This window comes from Benincasa hispida, chromosome 11, assembly GCF_027475165.1.
Source record: "Benincasa hispida cultivar pf3 chromosome 11, pf3_genome.v1.1, whole genome shotgun sequence".
Taxonomy (NCBI): Eukaryota; Viridiplantae; Streptophyta; class Magnoliopsida; order Cucurbitales; family Cucurbitaceae; genus Benincasa; species Benincasa hispida.
In genome coordinates, this window is record NC_143488.1 from 23,362,912 (window position 1) to 23,374,351 (window position 11,440).

At 34.4% G+C, this 11,440-nt stretch overlaps 1 long non-coding RNA gene across 1 annotated transcript; it reads left to right on the forward strand.

Moving 5' to 3' along the window:
* The first annotated feature begins 1,733 nt into the window (after nt 1–1,733).
* LOC150032496 (uncharacterized) lies at nt 1,734–11,011 on the forward strand. Its single transcript, XR_016524923.1, has 2 exons — nt 1,734–1,889; nt 10,396–11,011. It is a non-coding gene; the product is annotated as an uncharacterized LOC150032496 (long non-coding RNA).
* The last annotated feature ends 429 nt before the right edge of the window (nt 11,012–11,440 follow it).

Here is an 11,440-nt window from a genome sequence, read left to right on the forward strand (position 1 = left end):
TATTGATAGATCATTGATAGTAGTCTATTACTGTTTATCAATGATAGACAATAATAGAAAATTATCATTGTCTATCACAGATAGACAGTGATAGACAGCTATTAGTGTTTATCTGTGATAGATAATGATAGTGTTCTATCATTTGGCCTATCACTTGACCTTCCATTGTCTATTATTATCATTCTAATTACTATTTTGAAACTAACAATAAAACTACCAAAAACTATTATCACTTTGTCTATAATTTGGCCCTTCCATTGTCTATCATTATCATTCCTATTAACATTTTAAACTAGCACGGAAAGTATAAATAGAGAAGAAGATGATTTATAATTGAAGAATTAATTAACATTTTTGAACTAACACAAAACTATAAATAAGGAAGAAGAAGGAGAAGAATAAGGAAAAAAGAACACGAAGAAGGAGAAGCCGAAAGATAAAGAAGGAGAAAATAATTAAATTTTGTTATTTGTGTAAATATTTTTCTTTATTTATATATGTGTGTATGCATATATTAATTTGACAAGAAAAAAAAAGGATGGAAGGGCTAATTTTTTAGGGTGAACAAATTTGAAAATTAAGAAGAAATAGATATGAAAGTCATATGGAGATAAAAGTATTTAGAAACGAATGAAAGACTTAAAAAAAATGAAAAAAAAATATATTAGGATTTTAGATTGAGAAATAAAAATACAAGTTATATAAAAATAAAAGTTTTAGATAAAGAAACTTTTAGAGAGAAATTTAGTGAGAAAAACATTTTATAGAAAAAGAATTTTGTTGAAAATCGAAACTTTCAAAAGTTTAGAAATATTTTTTAAATAAACTATAAAATTGAGGTGTATTTTTTTTAATAGTTTAACCTAAAATCTAAAACCGAAATGAAATAGAAAACATCAAATCAAAAGACACCTCATTTTACAAATTTTAATTTTCCTTTTTCTTATTTTCTTGTATATATTTTTTTAAGTAGATAATGGAAACGTCAATGTGTAGTGGGGGAGAGAGATAATAAATTCTTAAACTATGCTTTTCCTTTCATTGTAGGGAGCTGGCACCCACTTCCAAAGGGCATGGCATGGTCTACCAACGAGACAATTTTTTTTAATAGGAAAAGATATATTGGATGCATATTTCATGGCCTAAAAAAGTGGTTTTGTTATCGTCTTAAAAAAACATCAAATCAAATCAGGGTGACATGAAATGTTGTTATCTCATTAAAAAATAGAAATTGCGCCAATTGCAAAGTTATTACCTCAATGTGATAATTGCACATATGAAGCTAAATTTTAAATGTTAAAAGTAAAAACTTTTAAAAATATAAAAATGAGATCTCTAAACTTAGAATGAGATTAGTGAAGGAGAAGGAAATCATTGGAAGAGGGAGAGATAAAAAGTAAAAGTGTTTGAGGTGCTGAGTTGAGATAAAATCTAGAGTTAATATGTTTGAGTTAAGAAGTCTGTGTTCGGCGTACAAAATTGTGAAATGGAGTTTTTCGATAAGTGTGTGGAAGAGTGTTAAGCCAAAAAAATGTATTTTATATATTTAGATCTTTCAATATTATAGAAAGCCCAAATATAAATAGAGAATAAAATGACCCATACTAGAAAATGGAGTAGGTGACACTTGTGGTGTTGGTCATGCCACATACTAGGATTAAGAAAATATGAGTAAAAACCTTCTGTATTAGACTTTCTCCATTATTCAAATTTACTTCTCCGCTCTCTAGGGTTTTGATTTCTCTAACATCTCTCTTGTGTTTGTGAGTGTATTGTGCAAATCGAAGAGTGAAAATTCAAAAAATGGAGCATGCAACACAAGAAATGAGAAGGAGATCTACACAATGATTATAGTGGTTCAGTCACGAAGACTTACATCCACTTTCAAGGTATAGGATTCATCCTTTTATTCAAGTTTTCTGAGTTGATCTTACAGAGTTTCTTAGAAAAAATCTCTCATATATGTTCTTTCACTCTTTATCTCGATACGTATATATATAAAGAGTTAGTTTACAAAACAATAATCTTGAAAAGTTAGTTTATTTTGTTTTAGCTAACTTCTCTAACAAACATTTGTTTCTTGTATGAGGTGAGATGGAGAGTGAAGGTTTACCTAGAGCTTGTTCTATCAAAAGTAATCCTTAACTCAACTTCTTTTATAACTCTCCACCTTGAGCTAAAGATTTCCCTTATACCCTGATTTTTTTTTTTTTTGTAACTTTAACCTCCAGCTAAATGATATACTACTTTTAGTAGACCTAAACAGTACTCGAGCTTGGAACAAACCACTATCTTGGTCAGACAATCAAATAGGTTTTCTTCTATTTTAACTAATTCTATTTTGATTTCGTCTTTTTCAACTTCATCTCTCATAAATTGTAAATGAATGTCTACATGTTTTGTTCTATCATAAAATTAAGGATTTTTTGTTAGGCATCTTGCACTTTGGTTGTCACATTTTATACTTACTTTCTTTTAATTGAAACCAAAATCTGATAGGAGTTATTGCAACCATTTGTTAGGAAATTCTATCAAACACCCATCCCCCTAACTGAGGATCTACTCCTACCTGTGGAGTACTCGACTCACCTTCTAAAGTCATTTCCGAAGGAAATCAAGCATGAAGATTTTCATGAGTAGTGGAAGTGATCGTTCCAAATTCTATTCGAGTTGAACATAAACAATCACAGTTTTAAAACGAAAACTAATAGATCATGCATGACACGACACAAAATTACAGCATGCTAACAAGAGTATTAAGGATAGAGTATGCATACCTTTGAAGAAACATTCTTCAAGAATCCCTCGAACAGTCTCCTATGCATCCAAGAAAGCAATACACGAATGCAACGATCGTAACACAACACGAACACAGCCTCCACAAAACCAATCAAGTCACACTCAATTCACAAAGTGAGTGAGGACACCACCACAATGGTTACCTTGGTATTCTTGGTGTAAGAATTTAGGATTTGTGGGCTCTATATGATCTTGGATTGAGGAAAATACTAGAGGATGACGATCGAACAAGTGGGAGATAAGCAGTTATCTATCGTATAGATGATATGTTTGATCGTTTAGTAAATGGCAGCTTATCGTATAGACTATGCCACTCAATCGTTTAGCTACGATCAGCTGAAAGACTAACGTATAGTCAAAGTTGCACAATCGTTTAGTCTTTGAACATTATCGCTTAGTGAAACAATTTCACTTGATAGCTTATCCGTAAATTCTTTCCGAAAGTAGTAACTCTAATTTTAGGAAAATCATTTTCCTTTTTATCTCACGGTTACCATAAAACCACCAATAATCTCCCACTTCATCGGTTATTAGAGAAAAAGAATCAATTATCATATAATTATCATATTATAAATAAATATAATAACAAACTTATCATATTATATTTATAACTTATAGTTTTAATATTTCATCTCATGAATCATACAAATCATAGTTCTTTTTCTATTTTATGGTACTTAATGTATATCATATTTACATTAATCCTCCACTTGATGTATCTCATACATCACACCACTTATATTATATATAATTGAATTTCCTCTTGTTAATTTGAACACTTCAAACTAACCCCAAGAACTGATTCTCAACTTGAATCCATTGAGTTACCAAGGGGACCTTATGAACATGTAGCTCGAAGCTCCAACGGTACGTGAATAACTGACTAAACTCTGATCCACCATCCGTTAACTATCGTGCACTCCACTAAAGATCGAAAACCGCACTCTTCTCACTACAGATATATTTTTGTGTTCATATCAACCAATCAACAATGGATTACCCTTCACAGATCACTCGTAAGTACAGTTGGGCCAATTTATCTTTTTGCCCCTATAGTTACATCTAACTCCTTAAGTACCACTAATTCCTCTAATGAACAATAAGTCATAGTCTTACTATGACTAGGTCCTCTCTTCCAAAGAGAGGATATGACCATTATGTTCAAGACCTGGAATCAGCCCTTAAGGGAGCAATCTATGTACTTACCCCTGCTTCGGGGAAAGAGTGAATTCCGTTTTGTGTAATTGAGTTCCCAGCTCCCCAATCAGATAAATCCCTAAAAAGGTAGGCTTGTTGAGTTGACAATCTGACCACTCTCACCCATACTAATCAAAGGACCGCCCTCAAAGACTAGAGTTCCTAAAACACTCAGGATTAAGGTCATGTCATCTATCGTCGTTTAAGTGAGATGTAAGTCTCAAGTATCAACAACATTATATAAAGAGACTAATCATCTTGTGGTCTGGTCTTATGCAAACTTTTTGTATAGAACTCCCCCGCTCGCATGTCTCCACATGAATGGTTAGGATCAAATCATTTGTAGTAGTTCACAACACTTGTAAACCTCTACAAAGCGGGTCGTATCCGTAGTATCACTAGGATAAGGTATCCCTTCTTAATCCTTATACTATAGACCTTTTAGGTTATTATTTAAGGCATGAGTCATTTGTATATCTCATATACATGCTTAAGTTTACATAAAATAACCACGGATCTTTGTTTATTGGATATGAGTAAATGCAAATAAAATAACTCTTATTTTATTAATAACAATGTGTACAAAGTTTACAAACTACAAGACTCCGGGAGAATTAAGACACCAATCCCAACAGTTTCTTAAACTACATGATCTCTACCTTTTCTCTTATTCAGATCCCCTCGTACCTCAGGATATCTAACGGTAGGGTCAAGGTCCCCTTCTGTCGTCTGCTTGCTCCACCTGCCACTTCTTCTTAGCATCTTTACCTAATTATAAAGTACATATGTTAGGGACTCACAATATGGACCTGGACTAATGCATAAACTCTCTGTCTTTTCTTAAAACCTTATGCTATGATACCAACTTGTCACATCCTCTCTCATATTACCCTCTTAATCCATAAGAGAATGTGACATCAGCAGTTACCAACCCTTTTGTGGCACTTACTGTCTAACCTACATTCTTAACCTGTTTAAAAATCCTTGGAGTACATAAATAACTGGTTAAGATACTTAATCTCAGCTAACATAACCAGGTTCAAGCACATAACATATTTACATCATTAACAGATACAGAGTTCAGTGGGTCCCAACATTTAGCCCTTATCCCTAACATGAACATACATATGTATAAACATTTACAAATAAACACCTAAAACTTCTCTAGAAACTAAAGTCTTTGAGTGGCAGTGCAACAGTACAATTAACCTTTGGAGAATTGACTATTATTGGGGAAGAAACATTTAAAACGAGTGAGCTACTAGCCCAGTGAGTGATTAATAAATCATAAACATCATGCTTAAAACTGAAAATTGCCAAGAAAACTCATACTTAAAAATTTCAAAACATAGCATTGCTTAAAACACAACTTAACATGATCCTTAGTTGGGAGAGAACCTTTTTGCTCAATCCCTCAACGACAAACCTTAGTTGGTGTGGAGTATTCTCAATACAACCAATGCTAATCCTACCTATGTGCACGTGGTAACAACTGTGTACCATCATACCTTAGGTACTACTACCCAAATACCTTTTCAATGTCCTTCAGTATCGGGTTCTAGTAATCATCATAAACTTATACTTTGAAGTAACACATACTTTAGGGGCATAAGCAACATAAATCATATGCTTAAACATCTTTGCTATAAAACATAAAACTTCTAATGCATGCTTCCTGAAAATTAAGTATAGAAATACTTAAATCATGCTTTCATAAACTTCTTTAAACTAGCATGCGTTAATAGGTTCATGAAAACTTGTTTGCTTGGAAACTATTTTAAGCATTCTTTAAATATAAGCAAGCATAAGTCTAAACATTTAAGTAAAACATATGTTACTAAAACATTAGAAAACATTAGTTTTATTACTCACAGTCTTGGGCATTCCTCCTAGGGTTGTTAAGCCTTTTCTATTGGCGTTAACCTTGTAGAAATGATAACCATGTTTAGCCAATGCCATAAATCTCCTTGTGAGACCAACTCACTTGAATGAACTTAATATTTATCTTAAAGCATCCCTTTAAAGCTTAACACATACCTCCTTACGCATTCAACACTTTAAAGCTTAACGTGTACCTCCTTTAAAGCTTAATGCATACCTCTTTGTGAGACTAACTCAATTGAATGAACTTAATTTTCTTAAGTTATGCTTCTAGACTATGTGGCCACAAGACCATCCATGCACCATCGTATATCTCATGCATTCGTCCAGCCACATGCCAACACACACTTCGTGCAGTCCTTGCACCCAATGCCTTGCACTCAGCACCTTGCACGCATGCTCATGCCTCCTCTAATGCACAATTGAGCACCCTTACCCACACAATGCCTTGCGACAACCAGCCCTTGCATGCCCACTAACCAGCGCCTCTGCCTGGCTATTCAAGCTGCTTGCTTGCTTATCGTAAGTAGCCACATACTTATTCAAACCAAAATTTCATATTCATCATTGAGCTCGAATAACTTATTTTTCAGATCTTTTCTTGAAAAATTTCCTTCTACAAATTGTTTAGAAATATCTTAGCTTGCTTACCTTAAATTTGAGCTTTGAATTCATCTTGATTTAGCTGAAAGCCTTCAATCTTCACGACTGGCCTAGATTCATCCGAGAGTCTGACCTTCTTGAGGATTACTTCTAATTTCACCTTGAATCCTTTGGAGATTTATTTCAACAGCCCTGGAGCTTCAACTATACTCAACCTTCATTCAAATGGTTGTAGAATCACCTCAATAGCACGAGTATTTTGCTCAAACCGCCCCTTTAAACTAAGGCCTTCCTTTATATAGTTGAGACTGCATGCCCACAAATCAACCTTAGGCTGACAACTCACTCATTAAGTGGGTTCAGTTCTCCTAATCTTGATAGTTGGCCCACTAGAGTGGGTGACTAAGCTGTGACACCTCTTAAACCAACGTAAGGCTCACCATCACCTTACCATTGTATGGCACATTCAACGTACATCCCTCCTTAGCCAATGCACAACTCAATGTATCTTGCGCCCATCGCTTGACCTAGTGTCATCTTTTGTCTTCCTTGCCCGTAGCCTTTACTTAAACAATGCATAGACACAACCATGCGTTCAAGGCCATCGGCTAATGCATTGCAGTTCTTAGTCAGTGCATACCTTGGTGTCTCTTGCGTGCATCACCTAGGCTGGTGACCATCGCATGGTCCTACTTGCCTATGCAACTTGTCTAGCCAATGCACGTTGCCTCACCTAGCTAATGCACATTACAGCCCACCGCTTAGATGTCCATGCCATGTCGCGTGCCTTCTAGCCCATCTAACCTCGCATGGCTTTGGTTAATGCATTGCCTACGTACATTGCATGGTAAATGAAGACCAACATTTAGTCATTTTCTCCATGTAACACGCCTTTCATGCACTCAACCAACCTCCTAAGAGCATGGCTGTTGCACACCTCAATAACCTTCAACGCATGGGCTTCCACACTTAGCCAAATTTTCTCACCTAACGTCTCAATGCTAATGCTACTCGAAATCCTTGTTTCTCCATACTTAGAACTTTTCCTTCTTCTTAATCATCTTCAAGCTTCCCTACAAACATAGTATTAGTTTTTACTTAATTTTAATTAACATATTAATTATCATACTTAAGTAAGGAAAATAGGATTCGAGGTTTACACAAAGAGCTCATTTTCACTATTCATGGGCTTCACCCACTGTTTCTTTTCTTTACTCTTGATAGCTTCTTCATAGTTCTTTGGTTCATCATTATTTAGGTTAGCACAAATATTTGTAAAAGCTACATAATCATCTTTTCTATATCTCTAAGATGGCCTTCTTTCTCTTCTGCTTCTATCTCTTGTTAGAGTGTAGTTTGCTAAGTCCTGTGTTTAAGGTTCTTGAACTGCTGTCTTTGTCCTTATCTCTTCTTTTTCAAGTGGGTTAGGGTGATTAATTCGAATAGGATTAGAAGAGGTTTGCTAAGCATTAGAAAGTTCCACTTTAGAATGAATTTGAACCACTGTTCCATCATCACTCTCAGCTATTTTAGGATATTTAGAATCTATATAAAGCATTTCTTCTCTAAAAACAACATCTTTCCTGATTAAAATTTGATTAGTTCTGAAAACCCACAACTTGAATCCTTTAGTTCCTTCAGGATAGCCAATAAATATACACTTCATTGCCCTAGGTTGAACTTTCCCTTGTCTGATATGGATATAACCCACACAACCAAAAGGCTTTAAGAATGAAAGGTTAGGAGGATGCCTTGGCCAAACTTCCTCGGGTGTTTTAAAATCAATAGTTGTGCACAGACTTCTATTGATAGTAAAACAGGTTGTAGCTACTGCTTCTACCAAAAAAGACTCTACCATTTTAACTTCTAAAATCATACACCTCGCCCTTTTTAGGATTGTTCTATTCATCCTCTTGGCTACTCCATTTTTCCATGGGGTGTTGGCTAGTGTTTTGTGTCTAGTTATTCCATCCTCAGCAAAAAAACTATTAAAGTCATTGCCTAAGAACTCTAATCCATTATTTGTGCTTAAGTATTTTACTTTCTTATTAAATTGATTCTCAATAATTGATTTCTAACTTTTAAATTTGTCAAAAGTTTAGTTTTTAGATTTCAACAAAAACACCCAAATTTTTCTTGAGAAGTCATCTTTTAAGGAAAGAAAATACCTTGAACCATTCCATGAGCTAAGGGCTTCCGTGGTAGAGTGAGTTCCCTTCACAAATTTTCATCTTTTTAAATTTCCATATACAGTGCTGTGTTTAGCCTTTAGTGCCTCTGGACTTAATCAGCCGCTGTGTTTGTAGTTCTTATATGCCTTTCTTACTTATGCGTGAGAGTCTTTATGCCACAAATCAATCTTATCCACTTTATTCTTCTGAACAACACAAGACTAAGCTGACAAAGTAACATTCTTCGCAAAATAAAGCCCATTGGACTTTGTTCCAGTAAAAACAGTTTTTCCTTCCTTCATAATCTCTAGGCTTCCATTCTTCCCAACAAAAGAACAAACCTGATCATTAAGCATTCCCATTGAAATCAAATTCCTTCTCAGTTGTGGAACATGCATCACCCACTTGAGTACCACTAAGCCTATTCTAATCACTTTCAGCCATGATTGTCTCTTATGGAAACAGAACCACCATCTCATGATTTGTAGGAAATAAACCATGCCTTTGATGATGTTATATGATAAGTATACCCTAAGTCTAACACCAGTCATCCTTGGTTTTCATGGTCTTTTGCCTTCTCCTCAGTGGTAACTAGGATTTCTGTAAATTCAAATCCATTCTCTCCAATAAAGACATTCCCCCTTCTATATTCCTTTGGTCTTTTAAAGTCTTTCCTGTAGGGATTCATTTTTCTCTTGAAATGTTCTTATTTATGGAAAAAGAGACATTTCAAGATAGATTTGTCCTTTTGAGATCGATGTCCTTTATGAAAACATGATTTTCCCTTTGTAAACAAAGATTCAACATCACCACTGCTCTTTGAATCAGCCTTCAACTCTAATTCCTTACTCTTCAAAGTTGTGATCACATTATTGACAGAAATTGAGTCCTTACCATATTTCAAAGCTGCCTTTACATCTTTATAGCTCTCATGAAGAGAGTTTATCAAGATGATTGCCTCATTGTCCTCCCTAGTTTGTTCCCTGTTCTTAGTGGTGAGTTTCTTAAATTCATCAAGATTAGCATTCAAGGAGTGCTTCTTGAAGCACTCATCTTGAAAGAAAATAGCTTCTCTCTAATGTAAAGCTTGTTAAACATATCCTTCCTTAGGTAAAGCTTCTTTAGCTTCTCCCAAACTTCATAAGTTGTATTTTCATTAATAACTTGCCTAAGAACACTGTCTGAAATATTCAAGATCAATGCCCCATAGGCTACTTCTTCCATGGTCTGCTTTTCTTCATCAGTGATAGTTGTAGGCAAGGTTTTAGGATCCTCGATTGCCCTTAAAGCCTTCGAGAAGATTGAACTACTTGGATTCTCTTCATCCACAGTTAAAAATCTCCATTTCTTGTGAATTTCTCCACCTCATTACGAGCCACTACTATTTATGACTTTCTTGATTGATCTTAACAAATTTCTTGGAGAATCTTGAAGCTTTCTTAGAGTTTTCTTTTGAATGGCTCTAATACCCGTTGTTAAGCCAAAAAAATGGCTCTTATACATTTGGATCTTTTACCATTAAAGGAAGCCCAAAAACAAATAGAGAATGAAAATAACCCAGGCTGGAAAATGGAGTAGGTGATAAATATGGTGTTGGTTGTGCCACGTACCAGGATTAAGAAAAGATGAGTAAAAACCTTTTATAATTCAGACTTTCTTCATTATTCATATTTACACTTCTTCGCTCTCTAGGGTTCTGGTTTCTCTCTAACATCTCTCTTGTGTTCTTGAGTGTATTGTGCAGACCGAGGAGTGAAAATTAAAAAAATAGAGCATGCAATTCAAGTATTGAGAAAAGAAGAAGGAGATCCAATGATGATTCTAGTGGTTCAGTCATGAAGACTTTCATCCATTTTCAAGGTATGGGATTCATCATTTTATTCAAGTTTTCTGAGTTGATCTTACAGAGTTTCTTAGAAAAATAATCTCATATATGCTCTCTCACTATTTTCTTTTATCTCAGTACATATATATACAGAGAGTTAGTTTACAAAATAACAATTTTGAGAAGTTGGTTTATTTTGTTTCGACTAACTTCTCTAACAAACATTTGTTTCTTGTGTGAGGTGAGTTGGAGAGTAAAGACTCAGGTGGAGCTTGTACTATCAAAGGTAATCTTTAGCTCACCTTCTGTTGAAATGCCTTGAATCTTTTGTTGGCGCTTCAAACAACCAAGTACGGGAGTCTCACTTTTTATTTATTTGCAGTTTTTTACGATTATGACCCTAGAGGTTTAGAGTAGTGTTATATAAACTCTCTAACCCTAGAGGCACCGTGTTGATGTAATTTCTGAAAGCATTCTCTCAAATAATATTGTTCTCCCTCTAACCGTGGACGTAGCTAACGTAGTGAACCACGTATATCTGTGTGTCGATCTTCTCTATCTTTATGTTCCTTTTTGGTGTTCTTTAATTGTTGATTTTGTAACACCTTCTTTTACGAAGAGAGAAAAAAGAGAAGATAATTTTTTTTTAATTTTATTATAATTGTGCCAACTAGATATGACTTATGAGAGATTAATGAAATAAAATAGATACAATTTCTACTATATTATGACTTATAAATCTTTCAAAAATAGAATTATAATGAAGGTTCAAGTTCATTGGCAATAAAATAGTAAAAAATTATTCTTTTACAATAACTATGAGATGAGGGATCAAACATTCAACCTCTGGGAGAAAAATCATGTCAATTACTATTCTTTTTGTCTATTCTTAATAATGAACGAATATGAGATATATTAAAATTTGGTAAATTGTTTAGAATTCTTTTGGAACGAAATTAAGGAC